This window comes from Lissotriton helveticus, chromosome 8 (assembly GCF_964261635.1).
Source record: "Lissotriton helveticus chromosome 8, aLisHel1.1, whole genome shotgun sequence".
Classification (NCBI taxonomy): Eukaryota; Metazoa; Chordata; class Amphibia; order Caudata; family Salamandridae; genus Lissotriton; species Lissotriton helveticus.
The window spans coordinates 1,373,820,300-1,373,842,171 of NC_136069.1; positions in this window are offsets into that span (position 1 = coordinate 1,373,820,300).

Below are 21,872 nucleotides of genomic sequence, written 5' to 3' on the forward strand. Positions count from 1 at the left end.
TCTCTCATAGGATAACATCGGGTTACCCTATTACATGTAATAAGTGCTAACCTTTGATTGGGAACATGTAGATATATCATGTTTGATCTCAAATGAATTGTTATTTACAATCCTTCTTAATGGTAAAGTCATATTTTAAGTCACACATCTGAAAATGACACTTTTAGAAAGATTTAATTTTCTTTTCCTAACCATTTGATGTGTGTGCCCTTGGTCTTATGACTGTGAACAGCTTGGCAAAAAGCATATTCCTCCCAGGCAGTGATAACAAGGGAGATTCGTTTTTGACAGGATGTGCCACCCTGCCAGAAAGAGTTGACAGAGCTGTTTCCTGACCCACTTACATTTTAAAGGGCTTCCTCCAGCTCACTGACGCAGGAACTTGATACCAGTCTATCGTCACTCCAGGCTACTTGAATCCATGCTAGGGGAAGTGAAGAACATTCCAGAACCAGATGTGGGGTTAGCTAGGATGTCACTCCCCACTTCAAAGACTTGCAGGGATTATTTAACCCCAAATATTGTGATTAATGATTTGCAAACCCCTATTACTTTCTCTATGGCAAAGGTAAAATGTGGTTTGGTGCAATGCAGTAGCACTAAGGCCCCCAGACCAGACGGGCCCGTATAGACTTCTTCTTTGAAATCCCAGAACTTTGGATCCCACTTCTGGCAAACGATTTTTACTCGATCGCAGTAGCGAGTCCCCCAGTTTCATGGAAGAAGACAATTATATTTCCAATATATAGGAAAGGGGACAAGTCATTGCCTAGAAACTACTAGCCCATCTCACTTTTGGATGGCACAGTTAAGTTAATGGGCTGCCTATTATTAAACAGACTAGAGGTTTGGGCCACTGACAAAAATATGTTATTACCGGCACAATATGGTTTTAAAAAAATGATGGGGACTTTGGACCAATGTTTAAACTTGAATTTAATTGTAGCTAAGTACACCCAAGCTAGAGAAGGAAAATGTTTTATGGCATTCTTGGACCTCTCAGTAGACGTTCGATTGTATCTCACTTAGTGAGTTATGAATGTAACATGAAAGAAACGGATGTTGACAAAGCTATGATATACTTTATACGTCAATTACACTCCTAATCTTCTGCATGTTTTAGATATGGCAGCCAGGGGGAATGCACAAGATCATTCCCTATTCTTAGGGGAGTCAGACAAGGGTGCATCTTGGCTCCCCTTTTGTTTTCCCTCTACACTAATGGTGTGGATTCAGCATTAGCCCACTCCGGTATTGATGTCCCTATGCAAAATAAAACACAAATTCCCATACTGCTATTTGCAGATCAGCCGTATTGATAGTGACAAAAGGTTATTGCTAATTATGTGTCCTATATGGCTTTATTGGACCTTCAGGTGAACGAAGCGAAAACCAATGTTCTAATCACAAGGAAACAACCAAGAAGATTTCCTTCTTTAAATATCTCTGCCTGTAAAGTCAAAATTACCCAAAGTTTTTTATATTTAGAAGTTTTTATTTAACAGTTCGGGCACATGGTCAAATATGGTAATGAATAGAAGTAATGCGCTAGATAAAAGCATTATAGCCACATTTTCCTTCGTGAAAAAATTAGGTTCAAAGCCATTGGAGCCAATTACAAAGATTTATTAAGCAAAAGCTATTTCCTCTGCAACTTATGGGGCAGGGATTTGGGGAACGACTAAGGCTGATGCATTACCACATATAGAAGATGTTTTTTACAAGAAATTATTACCCCTTCTTAAAAGTTGCTCATACTTTATTTCGCAGAAAGAGCTGAACGTTCCTTATATTGCTGAAATAATATCCCTTGCTCCGGTTTTACTTTGGCATTCAATTTAACGGAGGGACACGGTGGCATTACCACAAAATGTGGTATGTTATGTTATGAAGTTGATAGCGCGCACGGATATGCCGAGGAGTGTCCCGGCTCAAAACTTGAGAAGTGGAGAGTGGCTAGTTAAAAGAAGAGGAACATTTTCAGTCTTTTTTTTTTAAAAGAGTAGGGTCCTGGATGCTGCGAAGAGCAAATGGAAGCAAATTCCGGGCTGAAGCAGCCCTGAAAGCAAGGGAGCTGCCACCCATCCTTTACAGGCGAAAGTGAGGTATATGGGCTAGGAGCTGAGAGGCTGAACAAAGCTGTCTAGCTGGAGAGTAGAACATAAAATGTTTCCTTAAATAGATTAGGCCGGAAGCGTGGAAGGTAATCATTAAGGATTTGTCTGATCAGGGGGGTGCTAGAGACTCCATGCAAGATGGGAACACATTAGTGCAGCTCCGCCGGCCAGGTGACTAAAATCCATTTATTTAATCAATACGTCATTCCTTACTACAAGAACCAACACTCTCCTGTGCGGTGTCTGCCTGCTGTTACTGGGGCCGATCGGAAGACACTGTGACTGCTGCAGAGAAGTTGCGACTGGACAGAATGATCAGCAGGCTGTGTCAGGCCCGGGCCCCTGTGTTGGACGCTCCTCAACATGTGAGAAGGTGTGCACATACTAGATAGCCAGTCCCTGACCACCGGCTTGGAGGTACAGTCTGCTGGTGTGTGCTGTATATTGTGCAAAGGAGCTGTGACTCAATCGCCAGCCTGACTGATATGAGGAGCGCCAGTTGTAAATTCTGTGACGTGGCTGGCTGTGCTGTAATGTCTGAAACAGCCTGTCGGAGCTAAGTCTTGGCGTGAGGGAAGACCCAGGCATGCAACATACGCAAGCGGAGAGACTGCGGCGAGTGCAATAGCTGCTGCCCCGCCAGGGAGGGAAAGTGGTGTGGCTGTACCGATGACGCACTCTGGTGTAAGATCCTGATGTGAGTGGCATGGCCTGGGGGCACTTCTAATTGCCCGCAAATGGAGGAGCTATATTGTCGAGCTATGGTGTGGCCTAGACTGTCTAAAGCAGGAACAACAGCGACACTACTGCGGGCACGCCATAGCGTCTGGCACAATGCAAGAGGCTTTGGTGCCCCTAGAAGGTGAGCTGAGTAAGAATTGAGTCGGCCCCCACCCTTGTGACACATGTGCTGGCAGCATTGAAATAATCGGTGGGCACCGATGTGAAGCGCCAGGCCAGAGATGCACATGACACAAGAACAGAGCCCGCGGGTAGCGGGAGTCAGGCCCACGATGCATGCTGAGAGCTTCGTTGGCGGCGGAATTTAAAAAAACCAAAAAAGAGCATACTGGTCCGGCGTCACCCTCCTGTTGGTATCCGCAACACTAGAGCTGGAAGTGGGGAGGTGCCGAGCTCGGACCAGGGCACAAGAGGATGCCAGCACCTTACTGGCCCACCTGGGAAACCACATCGGGCTGGGAGGACAGGCGGACTGACACTATGAGCAGGCCTGACAAGTGGCAGCCTCGGCTCACATTTGGGGTGAAGAAATCACTGAAAATGGCATAGGGCAACCAGAGCGAATTAGTTCAAGGTCCTGGAGCACAGGGATCTACGCATCTCGAGGCGACGCTACAAGCCATGCAGCAGAGCCTTCTCTCCATCGACAGTAAGATGGACACCCTAAACCAGCGCATAGACTTTATGGTGGCCAAACTAGATAAACAATCCTCCAAAACTGCAGAGGCAGAACAAAGACTGTCTACTTTGGAGGACGGTGTTCATGCCACATCCAGCAAATCCACTGAAATGGAGAAGCTACTGAGTATTATCCAAGCTAAAAATGAAGACTTTGAAGCGTGCTCCCGGAGCAGCAACGTACGCATCATGGGCATAACAGAGTCCACGAACACCGGAAAAATAGCGCTGTACGAGGAACCGATGCTCACTGACTTGTTTGGCCGAGAAAGTTTCTCATCTGTACTGGTGGTTGAGTGTGCCCACAGATCACGGGTGGCGAGGCCACCTCTTGGTGAACCACCGCACCCCGCGATTGCTAAGTTGCTTAACTAACAGGATACGATCCTCCAACAGGCCCAGGAGAAGGCAAATCTCAACTATCAGGGCTTCCAGATTGCATTCTACCCAGATTTCACGGCTAGAGTACAGGCAGAGAGGAGAGAGTAAGGCGGTAAAGAAACAGCTGCAGAAGGCGAACATCACCTATGCCATGTTGTACCCAGCCATGTTGAAGATTGAATATGATGGCCAACACCAAAATTACACGTCTCCAAAAGTGGTACAGGAATTTCTGAAAAAAGTGGTGAAGGCAGACGACTTTGTCTGATCACTTGCTCTCGGGTCTAACTGGCCACTGGAAGTGGACAATGAGATTCCTGGGTTCATCAGCTGGTCACACTGTGGACGCACACATGCATAGCGAGGAGCTGTCTGATGTCCGCCTCACAAGGCCAGCTCCGATGAGGAGGCAGTTTGGGCTCCTGATGACCCTCCATTGGGAGATCCCCTTCCTTTTGTCCGGATAAGTATTGTTCTCTGTTGGGGGCTTATTTAGGATGGTGCTGTGGGAGGGTAGGAGAAGGGGGTGGGGGGAAATGTGGGACGGTTTTCTTTGGCTTGCAGATATCATGGGGATCTTTGTGTTATAGTAGTTTGCCTCTGCTTACAAGTACTGCACCCGGGGTGATAGTTGGCTGGTGTGGGAGAAGCGGATAGCATATCACTCCCCTGTTTCACTTGGAATGTGTGGGCCCTGAATTCCCCCCCTCCAAAATTAGACAAGTAATAGCCCATTTAGACAGGCATTATATTATGGTAGCTTTTCTTCAGGAAACATACCTGAAAAACCACACTGAAGCACAGGTGGGCATGCATTGGGCTGGTTTCCGCTTAGCTTTGTCGTATTAATTGTACTTATACTTATAAAGAAGGGCACCCGTTTATTTTGATTAAATCTTTTGCTGATGCCAATGGTAGATATGTATTAGTACATGGAAATCTGTGAGGGGCGCCACTCACTTTAGTGAACGTATATGGGCCCAATACGGATGATCCACGTTTCTTTACAGGATTATTGAATGAGCTCAGAGAGTTGCCAGAATCAGAAATAACTTGGGGAGGTGATATAAACACACATCTGAACCCCAGCGTGGATAAATCTAGTCAACAGGGAGGTCACCCACCTAAATCAGCCCACATTATCATGGGTGCAATGGAAGAGCTGGGCCTCATATGCAAGTGGAGAATCCAAAATCCCAGTAGATTGGAAGGTGCACACACATCCACTGCCCATGGCAGCTGGTCACGGTTGGACTACTGGTTACTAAGTGGGGGTGCTAATGCATGGGTGTCCGACATAGGCAAGCTGCCCAGAACCTTATCAGATCACAACCCAGTCAAACTTACTTTGCCAATCCCGCCGAGTTTGCCCAACCAGTTCACATGGCGATTTAGGGCAGAGGCATTACTGGATCTGATCTACAAACCTACGTTCAGGGAAGCTATCCAACAATACTTCAGTGTTACTAAGGAGTCGGTCAGTGACACTGTCACATCCTGGGAAACCTTTAAGACCACTATAAGATGGACATTCATCAGTACAACTGCCGGCATACTAAAGGATTTTAGGGGGCAACTCTCGAGGGTGTAGACAGCTCTAAAACAACGGGAATAGGGGGAAGCTCTAAGCTATCACACACAGGCCAAAATTAAGGAGTTAGTGACAGAATACAACAGAGCTGGCAGTGGGGGAAGTGAGATACCTGTCAAAGAGGCATGTTGCACGTGCATACAGGGAGACTGGTTGGACATGTATATGGAGGCTTATGAAACAGGCAGGTTACTGCCCACGCTCAGAGAAGCCCTAATCATCGCTATTTTAAAGAAAAACAAAACACCAACCAGTTGTGAATCACATCGACCACTGTCACTTATTAATATAGATGCAAAAAGTTTGGCAAAAATACTAGCTGCTAGACTCCAGCTCTACTGCTGAATCTGGTCCTATCAACTCAATCTGGTTTTATACCAGAAAGGTCTACGTCGCACAACCTGCTCACGATATTCGCCTTGTACCATGTCTTAAACCCCAACCTTCAAGCGGTCGCAGTTATGCTAGACGAGGCCAAGGTATGCTACTCCGTTGAGGGGAGTTACATGTTCCAGATACTTCAAAAAATGGGGCTCTTTGAGTTTTACTGCATATGGGTGCAGTTGCTATATGCTGACCCCTCAGCACTTGTCAGGATAGATGGGCTGACATCTGCATCTATACAGATCAGCAGAGGGACACGGCAGGGGTGCTCTCTCTCGCCGCTCCTATTTTCATTGCTGTTGGAACCATTGGCTTGCATTATCAGACAGCGACATGGGGAATCGGCTTTGCACTTTGATCTATGGCCTGTCAGTATCTTACTATATGCCAATGATGTGGTGTTATTTGTCAGGGAACCACAACGATATCTTGAGTCAATTTTGCAAGAATACATTAGATATGGGCGCTTCTCGGGTCTCAGCCTAGATTGGAATAAATCACTCATAGTATCATTGACTGAAAGCACCGTTCTGCGCACCTCGGAGTTCCCCCTTCGGTGGTCTGCAGACCCTGTAAATACTTATGAATATGGATCTACCACGACCCAGAACTAGTGGTGAGGGAAAACTATGTGCAGCATATGACAAGCTAGAACGCTAGGTGTCTAGATGGATCGGGCTGCCACTGTCCCTTGTGGATGGACTAGCACTTATTAAGAAGATAGTTCTTCCACGTTTTCTGTATCTCTTTAGCAACATACCCATCATGTTACTCAGCCAGCTCTTTAAAAATATATGCTCTTAACTGGTGAAATTGGTGTGGGGTGGTAGACAGACCTGCGTGGACTGGAATACAGTCATTTTGGATTATAAAAAGGGAGGTTTCAACATACCAGATTTGTACACCTATTATCTCTGTGCTCAAGCGCAATATGCACACTACTGGTACAGTCCCCATGCCTTTATCCTGCATGTAGTGGTAGAAGACGGAGATGCACATCCAACTCCTCTCTGCAGTATCCTCTGGCACTCGAAGCGGGGAAAACCCCAAACTGAAATCAACACTATTGACTGCACAATAGCATCCTGGCAGGCTATAGGGCGCACAGCAGCGACACTACCACTGTACACCCCTATGCTTCCATTAGCACACCATGCAGCTCTATCTGTCACGCAGGAAGCGGGAGACATGCGCTCTCTTAGAAAAGCGGGTATAGATAGGATGTAAGATCTGTTCCCGAATGGCCAATTTATTACCACAGTGTAGCCTCAGTGCATACAGAATAATACCCTACTGTTCATGTTTAAATATTACAGACTACGGATTTCTGTACAGGCTCTCTACCACACCTTCTCAGAGGAACCACAACATTACAATCTTTGCAGACACTGCTAGTAAGTCTCACACATCACAAACTGATCACTAAGCTATATGGAGCGTTCCAGGAAGAAAGTCTACCACCCACTGACAGAAGCCTAGCTCATTGGAATAGGAGGGTTCAAACCCAGCTCACACAGAAAGAATGGGAGTATAGCTGCCAGCTTACGGATGCCCTGACACCAAATGGCAACCTTCGCATTATTCATTTCAAATTTTTTACAACAAGTTTATCACACACTAGGTAGGCTGCATAAACCAAGCATAGGGAATCTGATGCATGCAGGAGATGTGGGATGCAAGACTTCATGAACTTGGCTTGGGAATGCGGGCGAGAGCACGATTTTTGGGCGGAGGCGGTCCTTCGGCTGAGACTTATGACTAACACTACTCTACACTGCAGCCCACAAGTATGCCTGCGTAATACCTCATAGCAAGAGTGCAATTGGCAAATTCACAAATAATGCGTTGCTTTTAGCAAAAAGGAGACTGGCAATGAATTGAGAGAGCATGGCAGCCCCACTACACAAGCACTGGATAAAGGACCTAGTGTATTGTAAGGAAAACCTAGAAATCGAGAGAGCAGGTGTCGCCAGATGGGAGAGGCAGCTGAGCACCAGCCTATGCATATAACTTGCACAATGTAATTGTAATGGGCATTGAATTTGAATTTTGAATTTAAAAGTATTTATTGAAGCGCACGTACACCAGGAGGTTTCATGGCGCTGTAGAGGAGAATGATACCTGAGTAAAGAGGGAGGAAAGGTTCAGATTTTAAAAACCTGTGCAAATAAATTGGTTTTCAAGTTGCTGCGGAACTCCAGATAGGATGATGTTGATCTAATTTGGCTAGGTAGAGAATTCCAACACTGTGGAGCAAGAACTGAGAACTTGGAGCCTCCCATTCTGCTCTTTTTGAACCTGGGAACCACTAGGAGGGACAGGGAGGAAGATCGCAGTTGTCTGCCGGGGATGTAGGGTACGATTTTTGACATGATAAAAGAAGGAGCTGTTCCCGCAAGGGCCTGGAACGTAATACATCCCATCTTGAAGAGGGCCCTTTCTCTAATTGGGAGCCAATGAAGGGATCTTAAAAGGGGAGTAGTGTGGTGTGATTTGGGTAATCCATAAACCAAGCGGGCAGCTTGGTTCTGCACCAGTTGGAGTCGCCGAATGGCGTATGTGGGGGCACCGTTGTATAGGGCATTCCCGTAATCCAACCGGGAGGGCTAAGAGGGAAAAAAACGTGAAATCTTTCGAATAGTGCGCAAAATAAAAAAACAGGAAGAAACCACCGTAATAATCTGAGAGTGTAAGGTGAGTTGTTGATTGAGAGTGATTCCCAGAGTTTTGACAGAAGGAGAGTGAGAGGGGGAAGGACCAAAAGAGGGGGGCCAAAAAATGGGGGACCAAGGATTGAGTTTTCCGCCAGTGAGAAGACGTTTGGTCTTATCAGGGTTGAGCTTAAGATGGTTGAACCGGTATACACCTGTTACAACGCATTTTTTACTCCGCACTACCACTACAACGCGACCATTACTCCGCATACTATTACAACGCATTGCGCTGGGGGGCGCTCTAGGATAGGGAATACGTTTAATTTTCTATCCAACACCTTCCCTAGTGTCCACGGGGACTGGAGTTGGAATAGAAAATTATACTTACCACTATCCAGCACCTCTAAGCGCTATGCGTTGTAACGGTATTCGTTGTAAATACCGCGTTGTAATGGTATGCGGAGTAAAAGTATGCGTTGTAACGTCATACATCCGGTTGAACCTCATCCAATCCCTGATAAAGACCATCACCAACTGAAAATTATAAATAGAATCAGGGGAATTAGAGAGGTTAAAAATAAGCTGGAGGTCATCGGCGTAATTAAACACCGTGACCTCCATCCTCTGCAGAGCCGAAATAAGCGGACAGATGTACAAATTAAAAAGAAGAGGGGAAAGAGAAGATCCCTGAGGGACGCCACATTGCACTTGGCGGGCCTCGGAGGAAAAGTTCGCCAGATGGACTGCCTGTGAGCGATCGCCCAAAAATGAGCTGAGCCAGGCCAGGGCAGAACCTCCAATGCCTGCCGCCTCAACAGGGGAGAGAAGGATGGTGTGGTCCACCGTGTCGAAGGCGGCCAACAAATCAAGAAGCACCAGTGCCTGTGGAAGATTAGCATCTTGCCCCGCTTGGAGTGTGTCTAAAACAGAGACCACCACTTTTTCGGTGGAATGGAGGGGGCGGAACCCTGCTTAGCATGGTGAGAGATAGCCACTGTCCAATATGAAAGAGCTAAGGACTTTGGTAACGTGGCGTTCGAGAATTTTGGCCAGGTAGGGGAGAAGGGAAATGGGCCGATAGTTTACTAGCGCTGTTGGATCTGCGCCTGGTTTTTTCAAGATTGGGATGATGATGGCTGATTTGTGACATGGGGGGACAGTGCCTGACTTAAGGATCTCATTGAGAAAAGTGAGGGGAGGGGATGGGCAAGTGAGGAAAATGTAGCGCAAGATGTAGGCCGGGCAGATATCGGAGTGGGATCCAGACTTGACGCAGGGGAGCAGGGAAAGGAAGGTTTCTTTAGACAGCGGGGCTATAAGGTCGAGATGAGAGGCATTGGATGGTGGGTCAAAGCTGAGGAGGGAGGAGGAATATTGGCCTTGATATCTACAATTTTATTGATAAAGAAGTTATTCAGCGAATCGCACAGGGGCTGAGAGGGTATCGGCTTGGAAGTGGTTCTGTCCGAAGAAGCTAATTCGAAAACTGTAGTAAAAATTTCTCTGGGTTGATTCTCTGCCCGGAGGATCTTATTTGAAAAGTAGCAGATTTTCGCGTCAAGGATGGCTTTCTTATATTCTGCCTGGGTGGAGGAGTACAATAGTTTGGTGGCGCTGCAGTAAGTTTGCCTCCACGCACGTTCTACACGGCGGGCAGCCAGTTTTTTCTCCTTAAGTTCTGGGGTGAACCATTTGTTGACGTCGTGGGTGCGTCTTACCCTAATGGGTCTTAGGGGTGCCACCTGATCACAGGCGTTGGACAGCCATTTATTTAGAGCATTTGCCTGATGTGATGTGGCCTGATTCTCTATGGCTGGACTAGAGGCTGATAAAGAGGAACAGAGCAATGGGATGTCAACTTTGCCCCAGTTACGAGCCCAGGTGTTCTTGGGCAGGGGGGGTTTTGTGGTGAGACTAGTGTCCAAGAGGAAGGAAATCAAATGATGATCCAACCACAGACAAGGGGTAACAGTGGGAGCATGGATGGGGATGTTGAGGGACCAGACTTGGTCCTACATATGACCCTGGACGTGGGTTGGAATATGGATGTGGGATATGAAATTCAAGCTTTGGAGTGATTCCGTGAAGTCTCTGGAAGGGGCGTCTTCTGCCGGATCCGATGGCCAAAAATTGAAGTCCCCAAGTACCTGGACTGCCGAGTTGTTCACAGCTAAAGTAGCTAGCAGGTCCTGGAAGGCTGAAAGAAAGTGCGGCATGTTTTTGGGAGGGCAATACATCAGAACACAGGTGATAGGTGTCTGGAAAGAGTTAGATTGTGCAACTAAGTAGTCCACTTCAGGAATTGGGGGGTGGGGTAATAGTTGGAAATGTAAATCTGAACGAATGATCAGAGGCACTCCCCCCCTGTTTGGCCAGGAGGACGATCTGCCCGAAGAGCATAGTAAGAAGAGGGTAAAGCCGCAAGCAGGTTGGGCAGGGAATCCTGGCAAAACCAGGTTTCTGTAAGGAACAATAGGTTAGGTTTCTGAGTGCCCAGGAGAATGAACAGATCAAGGTGATGTTTTACTGCTGACCGAGTGTTTAATAGGTAGGAAGTGATGGTCGGTGTGTCGCTAACTTGAAAGGTAGAGGGACTGTTGCGGGTGGGAGGTCGAATTGATGGAGGTAGATTTGGCGGTATGGAGGGTAAGGGATGGGCATTTAAAATCTCGGCTTTTGTGATAAGACCCTGCGCTGTTTGATTCAGGTCCCATGGGCCTTGAAGGGCACACAATGTTTCAGGAGTATAAGAAACAAAATGGGCAAGGTGCTGTGCCCCTAGCCTCGTCTGGTCGCGGACGGGCGCAGACGGGCTTGCCTTAGGCACGGCTTCGGCGCTGCGCTCGTCCGCTGCGTGTCCGAGGGTTGCACATTGATATATGGTGAGAGGGGGGCGTGGCCTCATGTCAGTGGGCGGGGCTTGCGGAGTGATGGCGGCAAAGGATTTCCCAACCCGCAGCAGCGCTTTCGTCCGCTGCACGGGAAAAGTCAAGATACTGTTAAGGGGCAAATGGGTGCCAAGTAAACAAGCAATCAGGTAAGATCAATAGAATAAAAACATACAATTTTAACACGAACAATCTCTACCGGCTTCCGCCTCAGGAGTGTCACTAGTCTCTTAAGCGCAAGCTTGTAATCAGCCCGGCTTTTGTAGGGTGTTTTTTTTACAAAGGGGCGTGGCCTCACGTCAGTGGGCGGGGCTTGCAGGGTGATGGCGGCGAAGGATTTCCCAACCCGCGGCAGCGCTTACGTACGTTGCGCGGGAAAATTCAAGATACTGTTGAGGGGCAAATGGGTGCCAAGTAAACAAGCAATCAGGTAAGATCAATAGAATAAAAACATAACATTTTAACACAAACAATCTCTTCCGGCTTCCGCCTCAGGAGTGTCACTAGCCTCTTAAGCGCAAGCTTGTAATCAGCCCGGCTTTTGTAGGGTGTTTTTTCAAAGGGGCGTGGCCTCACGTCAGTGGGCGGGGCTTGCGGGGTGATGGCGGCGAAGGATTTCCCAACCCGCGGCAGCGCTTACGTCCGCTGCGCGGGAAAATTCAAGATACTGTTGAGGGGCAAATGGGTGCCAAGTAAACAAGCAATCAGGTAAGATCAATAGAATAAAAACATACAATTTTAACACGAACAATCTCTCCCGGCTTCCGCCTCAGGAGTGTCACTTATGCCGGGTGTTGGGGGGAAATGAGAATTGTAATGTCTGCAAGCCATATGTTTGTTTCTGGTTATTACTTTGGTAAATGCAAAACAAAATGTATTTAAAATAATAATATTAATATTAATGTAAATAAGAAAGTAAGTCCAATAGATGTCAACAATTTCTGTAATATTTAAAAATCCATTTAGCTCCGTCACAATAAAAAGAGTATATTTGCCTGAAAAAAACAAAAAATAAAAAATAAAAGGAGTTCCTGACCCTTGAGCAGGCGCATAAGGTACCATGGATTCAATATGTAACAAAAATATCGATAGCACTAGGTCTCAAATCCTTTCAGAAGCGTCCACTCAATTGTCGTTTCATCTCTAAAGCTGATATTAAAACTCGTTTCAGAATGCATAGGGGAAACAAAAGACGTGCACACAATTGTAACAAAACTACAAAATCCTTATATTAAGGGCTTCCCTCTATTCCTTTTGATTTAAATTCATACCTGGTGTCTGTAACAAATATCCGATATTTATGTGTATTTGGTGCGATTCAGATTAAATCTCATTTCATGCATGTTGGGTTTTACCTCTGGAGTTTACTCTTTTCTTCCTCTAAATGATCTCTGATTCCTATGTATTTTTTTCCCTTGCATCTTATGTATGTATGGCCCTAACAAATAGAAGAACAATTGCCTTGTAACATTACCTTAATTAAAGTATGGAATTTTGTACATTACACTACGAATTGGATGGTTTTTAGTGATCAGCTTTGGTTGTTTTTTTTATATTTCTTAAAAATAACTATTTGTAGGTAAGCTATTGAAAATGTGATGAATTATTGAATATATATTTTATGTTAAACGTTAATTTTATGATCTTATTCCCAAAATTGAATAAAGTTAACTGAACTGAACTGACTAACATCATGTATAAATAATGGACCTCCTGAACTATTTCTACAGCATAGTCTTCGATTTTGGAAGATTCAGAAGGACTCCTTGCTACTGGAAGGAATGCTTTGTGGCCTTTCTGATTGAAGGAGGACTGGACCTGATCCATGAACCCATGACCACCAGAGTGGCCCCAATCACGAGTTGATTGGTTTCCTGTATGAGATACAGGAACATAATAAGTCTAGAGACCTTGAACCGTGTACCTGGCCTTTGCTGGAGTGAGTCCTGCAGCCCCAAATGATACCTGTCCAGTCTTTGACCCTTGGTTGTATTGATGAAGGTGCTGCCCCTGACCTACCCTAAAAGTTGTGACTTTTCTTCACCAAGAAGTGGCCTGAGAACCAACAGAAGACTGGGACCTACCTGCTTTCTGATCCACTCGGGGTGCATCTCCGGTTTGTCTAACTTCACGGTAGTACCTACGGAGGTCTTCTCCACAGCAGCACACTTTGTTCAGTGCTATAGCCTGCTGTCTTATACCTCTGGCGATTTTCAGCTTCCAAAAAGGTGTCAAAGTCTGAATGAAGAAATCTTCACCGCAACTCTTTCCTGTGGCTCCCTAATGACTGCACCTCCTCATCGGATACCACAAGCTGCCTTGCCCATGGCAAGTTCCTTCTCAGGATCTTTTTTTGCTTGAAAATGTCTTCTAAATCCAAAGGCAAGTTGAACAAGTCACAATCTTCCTTGTGTAGCTGAACGAGGCTCTATCGTGGTCAGACTTAAAATTTGTCTTTTCCCTGATCTTGCACGACAAGTTGCCCGCTGTTGGCTCTTTGCTCTTTTAGGGGCCATTTTACACTTAACACTTTAAGTCATTTTGGTGTCATTTTATGTATTAAAGTATACTCTATTTCTCTAAGTTGATTAGGGATTTTTCTTTTGTTGTGTTTACACTTTGTTACTGTTGTGTGCTGCATGAATACACATTACATCTAAGTTAAGTCTGGGCTGCTTCTGTGCCAAGCTTTCAGATGATTAGGCACAGGTAAATTTAGTGACTTTTATGGTTCCCCCTGAAATGTATTGTAGTTGTTCCCTGAGAAGGGTGTGATCCCTGTCAATTAAAAACCCAATTTCCTACAAAACCTTAGGAGTAATACTGCTGAAGATGTTAGGCATGGAAGATATCAAGTTGCGAAATACGTGTTTGTGTTTTCTAAAGCAGCAATTTGTGTAGGGACAACATATGTTTCAGACATTTGAGATTATATGATTCCCATATGAAAAGGAAATTATTTTAATTATTAAAACATTAAACATTATAAACTTTGCACATTTTTATTATTTCAGTGTATGTACAAGGAAACATTAAACCAGGGAAGTTACAAAGTTTCCATTAAGACCATAACCAGAGTTTTCTCTGTTGTACCATAGCAGTGTTACGTTACAAATCTGAGGTGAATTATTGCTGGTTGTATTTTAGATTGCCTACACAATGTTTTATTGTACATAACACCCACTATTTTGTAGAATTTAAGATCAGACCTAGACGATCTGTTTAGCTGTAATGATAAACTGAGAGAATTTGCTGCTTCTGGGCTCTTGAGTCCTATTTAAATAATCGGGCTGCCGCCGCCTCCATTTGTGGACCCGCAATGGCGATACCACGTCTGATGTAGAGAGGTGTAGAGAGGTGAGGTTTTCAAACCCGATTATTTAAATAGCACTCGAGAGTGTCATCAGCGAACCATAAAGCAAATTTAAAATTTAGGAACAGTGTCTTCGTCAATTCTTAGGCAACGACTTCGAGTAACCTGTGCCAGATTTATTCAAGTCAAAATATATGTTTATTGTGACCGTAGTCTTTAAACAATGCAATTAGAATAGCACAGAATGGAGTATGACTTATTATTTTTAAAACTTTGTCCGTATGCGAGGTTTGTACACACCATTATCAAAAATACTACAAAATCAGTAAAATTTACAGTTATCTTAAAACTTAATTTATCTAAAATACCTATTCCTATTCTTATTACTCCATACAAATACAATCTGCTAAAAACTCATACAGTACTACATGTTATTCTGTATCTCTCAGTGCCGTCAGCGACACCTTTAAAAATTTCCCGAGGGCAATTGCGATATCAATGTAGGGGATTTCTGTTAAGAGCCTTGCTGCCTGTGCTCTTGTTTTTACATCATATTTTATGAAAACAGGACGCAACCAAAGTTTCCTAAGGTCTAGGAGTGTAAAACAGTCTAACAAGATATGCAGCGGGTCTCCCTTTGTCCTTAAGTAACACTTGCAGTGACCTTCCTTATCTAACATTTTTGCATTCAGGTCTCTGTTTATTACCCATGGGTTGATCCCGATTCTAATTCTGAGGATCTCTTGCCTGTATCCACAATTGGGTAATCTGTCGAGGTAGGGAAACCAATTCTCAAGGGACCATGCATTTAGCATATGTACCACTGATTTTTTCTTTCTTAAATAGCCTCTATCAAGCAATTTCGAGACTTCTTTCCCTCTTTGCTTCAATTCACCTTTGGTACTAGTGATTTGCAATGAGCTCTGGTCCCAATCGAGCTCAAGAGTGTTACAGATTCCCTTCACTTTATCCCTACTGGACTTCGCCCATTTTAGCTCGCTTTTCTGGATTTCTTTGCGACACCAGTATGCCACTTTTTTTGTATCAGGGTCTTCTAATCTCTTCCAGAATCTGATCACAGCCATCTGGGTTAATATTGCCCAGGACTTTGTATCTATTTCTGTTCTGATGGCTTGAATCATAGCAGATTTAGGAAGTGATAGGAGCCTTTTTATGCAATTTCCCTCTATGACGTCCCAGGATCCCCTACCGCTCAAATAGAGGATCTCTGCGCCATAGAGAACTTGGGGGGGGATCATTGCCTCAAAAGCTCTGAGCATTGGCCGGTGTGACATCTCACCATATTCCCTATTGAACCTTTTAAGTCCGCATATGGAGGAGAGAGCCTTTGCTTTTTGCGTTTCTAGATGGGTGCTCCAATTTAGTGTCCTATCGAACCAGATACCCAAGTAACGGTACTCATTTACTGTCTCTAATTTAAGGTCCCCTATGTACCAGCTAAATCTGCTTGGCTTTTTCCCGAAACATAGGGTTTTTGTTTTATCCAAGTTGATGGTCAAAAATTTTTCAGCACAGTAGGTATTAAAAGCATTAAGCTTCCTTTGGAGGCCTCTCTCGGTCTGATCTACTATCACCAGATCATCCGCATATAATAGGCATGGGATTTTATTCCCATCCATTTTTGGACTGGCGCTGCCCTCCACCTCTAAATAGGCCGGGAGATCTGACAAGTAAACAGAAAAAAGCTGGGGGGCCAGCACGCAGCCCTGTCTTAGCCCGTTAACTATGGGTATTTTGGGAGTTAGGGAGCCCCTCGTATCTTTAATTACTTGCCCCCAGTTTTCCCTGTGTAGTTCTTTTATTATGGTCAAGAGCTCTGTCGGGATATTTAGTCTCTTTAGTGTCTCCCATAGGCAGGCCCGGTCTACAGAATCAAAGGCTGCTTTGAAATCAACGAAACAACAGCATAGTTTGCCGTTCTGTTCCGTTGACTTCCTCGCCAACGCCCATAGTGCAAACCCGTGGTCTATTGTCGAGTGGCCTGCTCTGAATCCACCCTGTTCTATGGGGATTATTTGGCACTCTTCTACCCATGTATTCAGTTGTTTTAAAACGATTTTTGAGAACACTTTCTCTCCAATATCTAGGAGGTTAATCAGCCGATAGTTTCTTGGCTCCTCTTTGCTCCCTTTCTTATGTATCGGCCTGATTATGGCCCCCTTCCAAGTTGGAGGCATTGCGCCATCTTTTAGCACTACCTGAAACATATTGGCCAGGAAACTTGCCCACCATGTTACCTCGGTCTTCAGGATTATTGCAGGCAGATTGTCTGGGCCTGCTGCCCGGGTTAACTTGAGTTCTTTTAATGTGAGCTCTACTTGTTCTTCGTTAAATTTGGCAAGAAACTCTTCAGAAATATCTTGCCATGATTTAATCTCCATCTCCTGACTGGGAGTCCTTGCCCCGTACAGTTCCCTTATATATGTATCCCATGCTGCCTCACTCACCACACAGTTTAATTCGCCCTCTGAAGTACCAGATGCTGTCTTTACTAGTTGCCAGAATTTCCTTAGATTTTTGTTCTCTATGGCTTCCAAAAGTTCTAACCAGCATTTTTCTTTATGTAACCTTTTAGTAGAGCGTACCATTTGTTTGAATTCTTTTTTCTGTTTTACCAGGAGATCCTGTCTCTCTTGTGTGAAGGTCTTTTTTTGTTTCCTCTGTGTTGCTCTTATGTCCCTTTTCTTGTTTTGACATACTACTGAGAAGCCTTTACCATAATTTCTTTGTTTTACCCTATTGGGATCTTCTCTTTTTAGGTTTAACTTGAGGCATTGAACCAGTTCTTCTAATTTTAAGATGAACCATTCCAGATTTTTATTTTCAAAATTGGCAGGTGCCATTTTTATTTGCATGGCCTTCACTTTTTCCAGATATTCCTCAGTTAGACGTGTCGTCACACGTTTGGGGTACTCAACCGCTTGGTTTATCACTGTTTCTCTCTGTAGTTTCCTACCCCCCGTTATTACTATATGGAGGAGTTTGTGATCGTTCATCACATTTTGAATTAACTTAAAGGAACTTATCTGGTAAAACTTCCAGGCCTGCAGGAATATATAGTCAATTGGACAGTTCTGCTGCCCTTGAGTAAATGTTTTTCCTGCTGGTATATCTGATTCTATTCTTCCATTAACACAGTGAAAACCCCTGCCTCCTAAGATATGTATTATATCCTGGTCTTGTTTCGAGGTTTCCCCTACAGGAAACCTTGCCGGGTTTATACCGTATGCCTCTAGCTGTTCCATATTGTAGAGATCTGCTTTTCTTGGGTTTAGTTTATGGTTGAAGTCCCCCAGTATCACTATTGTATCTGCGGAGTATTTTTCTAAAATACTGTCAACATCATCCTTAAAAAACCTCCTTTCCCTTTCATACTCCTCCCCATTTTCCCACTGCATATATACATTCAGTAAAATCATCATTTTATAATTTAGATCCGCCGTCAAGAGTTCGATTCTGCTTGATTGTACCCATTTACATTTTGTGTTCAACGGTTTTATTTCCCTCATTACTCTTGTTGATACCAAGGTCATGAGGCCCCCAGAGGGCCTCCCACGATTTTTCTTTAAGGCCGGCTGATGTATCTGGGCATAACCGTCAAAGGTTGGGGTATCGTCGCATAACCAGGTCTCTTGCAAGCAGGCAATGTCTACTTTGTTTATGAATTCCTTTATGCCTTCCCATTTTTGTTCATTTCCTAGGCCGTTTACGTTCCAAGACAAGAGACCTAAGTCATGCGGACCCCCTTCATCCTATTCGACGTCACTCAGCTCTCCTTCCTCATCTGTAGCCACTGTATTCCTTTCGATACTTTCCTCCACGTGGGTGCTGTTCGACAACCAGTTCCCCCATGAGGAATCATTACCTGTGTTTTCAATTATAATGTTCAGAGAGTTTCGGTCACTTTTTGTTTCTTTGTATAGGAATACTTGTCTCTTCTGGAGCCCGGCATGTTGTTTTAAGAAATTATTATCTTTCACAGGTTTTATATCTCTCTCTGGGATAATCTTTAATCCTTGATGCGTTATTTCCTTTGTGGCATTCAGGATTGCCCTTTTTACCAAGACTGAGTATAATGTGATTTTTGTTATTTCCTTTCCTTGCTTGTTTTCTACAAAGCCAACTTGCTGCAGGTCTTTAGTGCCGATCCCCCTCAGACTAGCGCATTTTGAAAATACCGACAGAACCTGTGCCCTATTCGGGGGGTTAATGTTTCTTCCAGACTTTCCTTTCCTCCCTGCTGGTAACTGGTCCAGGAAAACCCATTTGTTATCATCTCTCTCGTATGAGTTCATGTTTAATTCGTTCTGCTGATGGCTGGTGAGTGTTCTTCCTTCTCTCCGGTTTTTGGTTCTTATATTGGATTCTTCGTGTATCTGTGGTCTTATACACCTTTGTTCAGTGGCCGGATCATCCAATAGCCTTACGCTTTGACTCTTCATACGGGTGGAGGGGAGAATCTCTGTTGCCTCCCTATGTGATTGTTTTTTCTTTGGTACTCTCACAGATTTAGGGGGCATTGGAGTTTTTGCCGCCACCTGTGCCGGTCTTTGTGTTATAAATATTGGGGCTAAGGCATTTAATCCTAGAGCCACCCTCCCTTTCCTTGATTCCTTCTCTTTTCTTGTTCCGGCATGGTTCGTTTTCCTGGTTTTTTCCTTCCTGTTCCTAGTCCCGAGAGTGACATACCCTCCTCGCCTTTTTATCAGCATGGGTCTTCTTGATATGTACACATTGTTCACGGGTTCTAATACCTCCTTTTCTGCTTGTTCTGCAGATTTGGGCATCCTTTCGAGTAAAACCAAGCTTTCGTCTTCCGATACTGTCCTGTCACTTTCCTTGTTTGGTCGGACTGTATCTGTTGGTATTACCCTACTTGGCAATTGGCACTTTATTTCTCCAAGTTCTTCTTCTATTTTCTTTAAGTGTTGTTTCTGTGCCTTCATTACTCCGTTGTTTGATAGGGTTACTTCCAAGATTCCTTGGAGCGCTCTCTGCATTAACAAGATTAACTCCATCAGGGAGGATGTTGGAGTTTCCGCGAGCATTGAATCCTGTGTGATATTTCTGCTTGGGTTTGCTGGGTAGCTTGTCCTTAAGCACTCTTGTCGTATTGGGGATTTTTGTCGTAGTTTCTGTTGTAGAAATTGGTCCGGTGCTCCTCCCCAGATAATACTCTGGATCTGGTCGTCGTTACCCCTGTGGCCGTCAGTCCCTACTGACATCAGAGAGAACATTTTCGGTGAAGATGAAAGGCGAGGGGCCGAGATTTGGTGATTTTGGCTCTGTAGTGTCAGGTTTAAGGATCTATGGCTCACACCACCTTCCTCGTTTTCAGGGTTGGCTCCTTCCTGGGGATCTCCTTGGTTGGACCGACTCTGGTTTTCATCTGGCAAGCCTAATTTTTCCCCGATTTCTCCGCCAATTTCCACTATTTCTTCATCTAAGACAGACGCTATTGCTGGGTTTAAAGTTCTATAGTGTTTACCTACAAATTCCTTTATAGATTTTAGCGCTGCTGTGTTCTCTTTCTGTTTGATGGTCGTTTGAATACCACCTTTTTTTCCCTTCTGGGCCGTCTTCGTCGCTCTTTTGACTTTCTTTTTCTTTCGTGCCCCTTTATTATTTTCCATAGAAGAAGCAAGGCTTTCCAGGCTTTCATTGAGGGATTTTGAGCCTTCTAATGATTTACTCCTTCCATGTTCATCCGGTAATTTTTGGCCTCTTTTGGGTGCCATTTCTAAGCAGCTGCTGATATACTAAGGTGGTATGCTTAAGATTTTATTTTAACTTTTACTTTTAGTAAAGAAAAATATAAAAAATTATTCACTTACCTCTGTTCTGCCTTGGTTGCCTTCCGCCTGCTGCCTTGTTGCCTTGCCCCGCTTATATTTCTACCAAGAGTAATTCTCTAAGGGTATTTTCTGGAGTTGTTTATACTTTCTTTTAATGGCCGGAGCATGAATTCCACTCCCTTTATTGCCTGCTTCCGGCTCCAAAGCTTCGCAATGTGCTGACTTATGTACTGCCTTTAGGATATGGCAGGTTCAGGTTCAGCTTGTTCTGCTTGTTCAGCTTGTTGGGCTTGTTCAGCTTTTTAACCGGGAGTTACCCGGGAGGGGCTGTTTGGATGCACACAGTCCGCTGGGATTCTTACTATGTTTGCCTTCTTAAGGGCAGCTCGCACTCGCCGAGTCTCCCTGCACGCAGCGGCTCCCGCACGGCTCCTGCTCCCGCTCCCCTCGTCACATTCCGCTCCTCTCCGCCGGCCTCACAACCATCCGCGGCTGGGGAGGAGGTCTGTTGCCCGTTATCCTGCCTGTGGCAGGGGTCCGTTAACACGGGCTGGACTGTGGCTGCCGCGACGGTTTCCCGCGCTCCTTGCTCCGCACCACCACACCGTGCTCCGGTGATTCAGCGGTCAGCGGTCCGTCACCTCTGTGCTCTCTGCGTTTGGTCTGGAGGGGCGTGGTCAGGCAAGGCGCGGCACGGCACGGCGCAACTGGTCAGAACAGAGCCAGATTTATTGACATCAGGGACGTAGCTCCTAAACACTAACTATTCATAAACAAGCAACACTATGGCCTCGAGTAAATGCTAAAGGGCTTTGTACGCCTATATGATGTTCAGCAACTTAAGTGATTAACTCAAGAAATTATACGGGGCGTAGTCTATTATTCGAAAGAGCATCCATTTACGATCGCAATTAGAAGTCCCCACATATCGTTGAAATAGACCATCCGTGTAAACATTTAAGAAGACCTAGATATATTGACAGACACAATTGACTGACACTTCAAGTTTCCATGATAAGAAACTTCTCTTTCTCTTTTGTTATTTCAACACTTTACATGAGACTCATATGGCTACCTGAAGAAGGCATCCCGCCGATACGCACGGAGATTCCAATTATGTTAGCCATAACTGTTTTGTTTGGAAATCTGTTAAAAATTTGAAATGGTTTATCTCATTTGATTTCTATTATGTTATTCACAATCATTTTGTTGTTATATATTCTGCATGAATCCATTTAATTTCTACAGCATTTGTTTAAGTCTGTAAATTGTATTTTTGATGTATTTGTTACTCTTCTATTTATTAGCA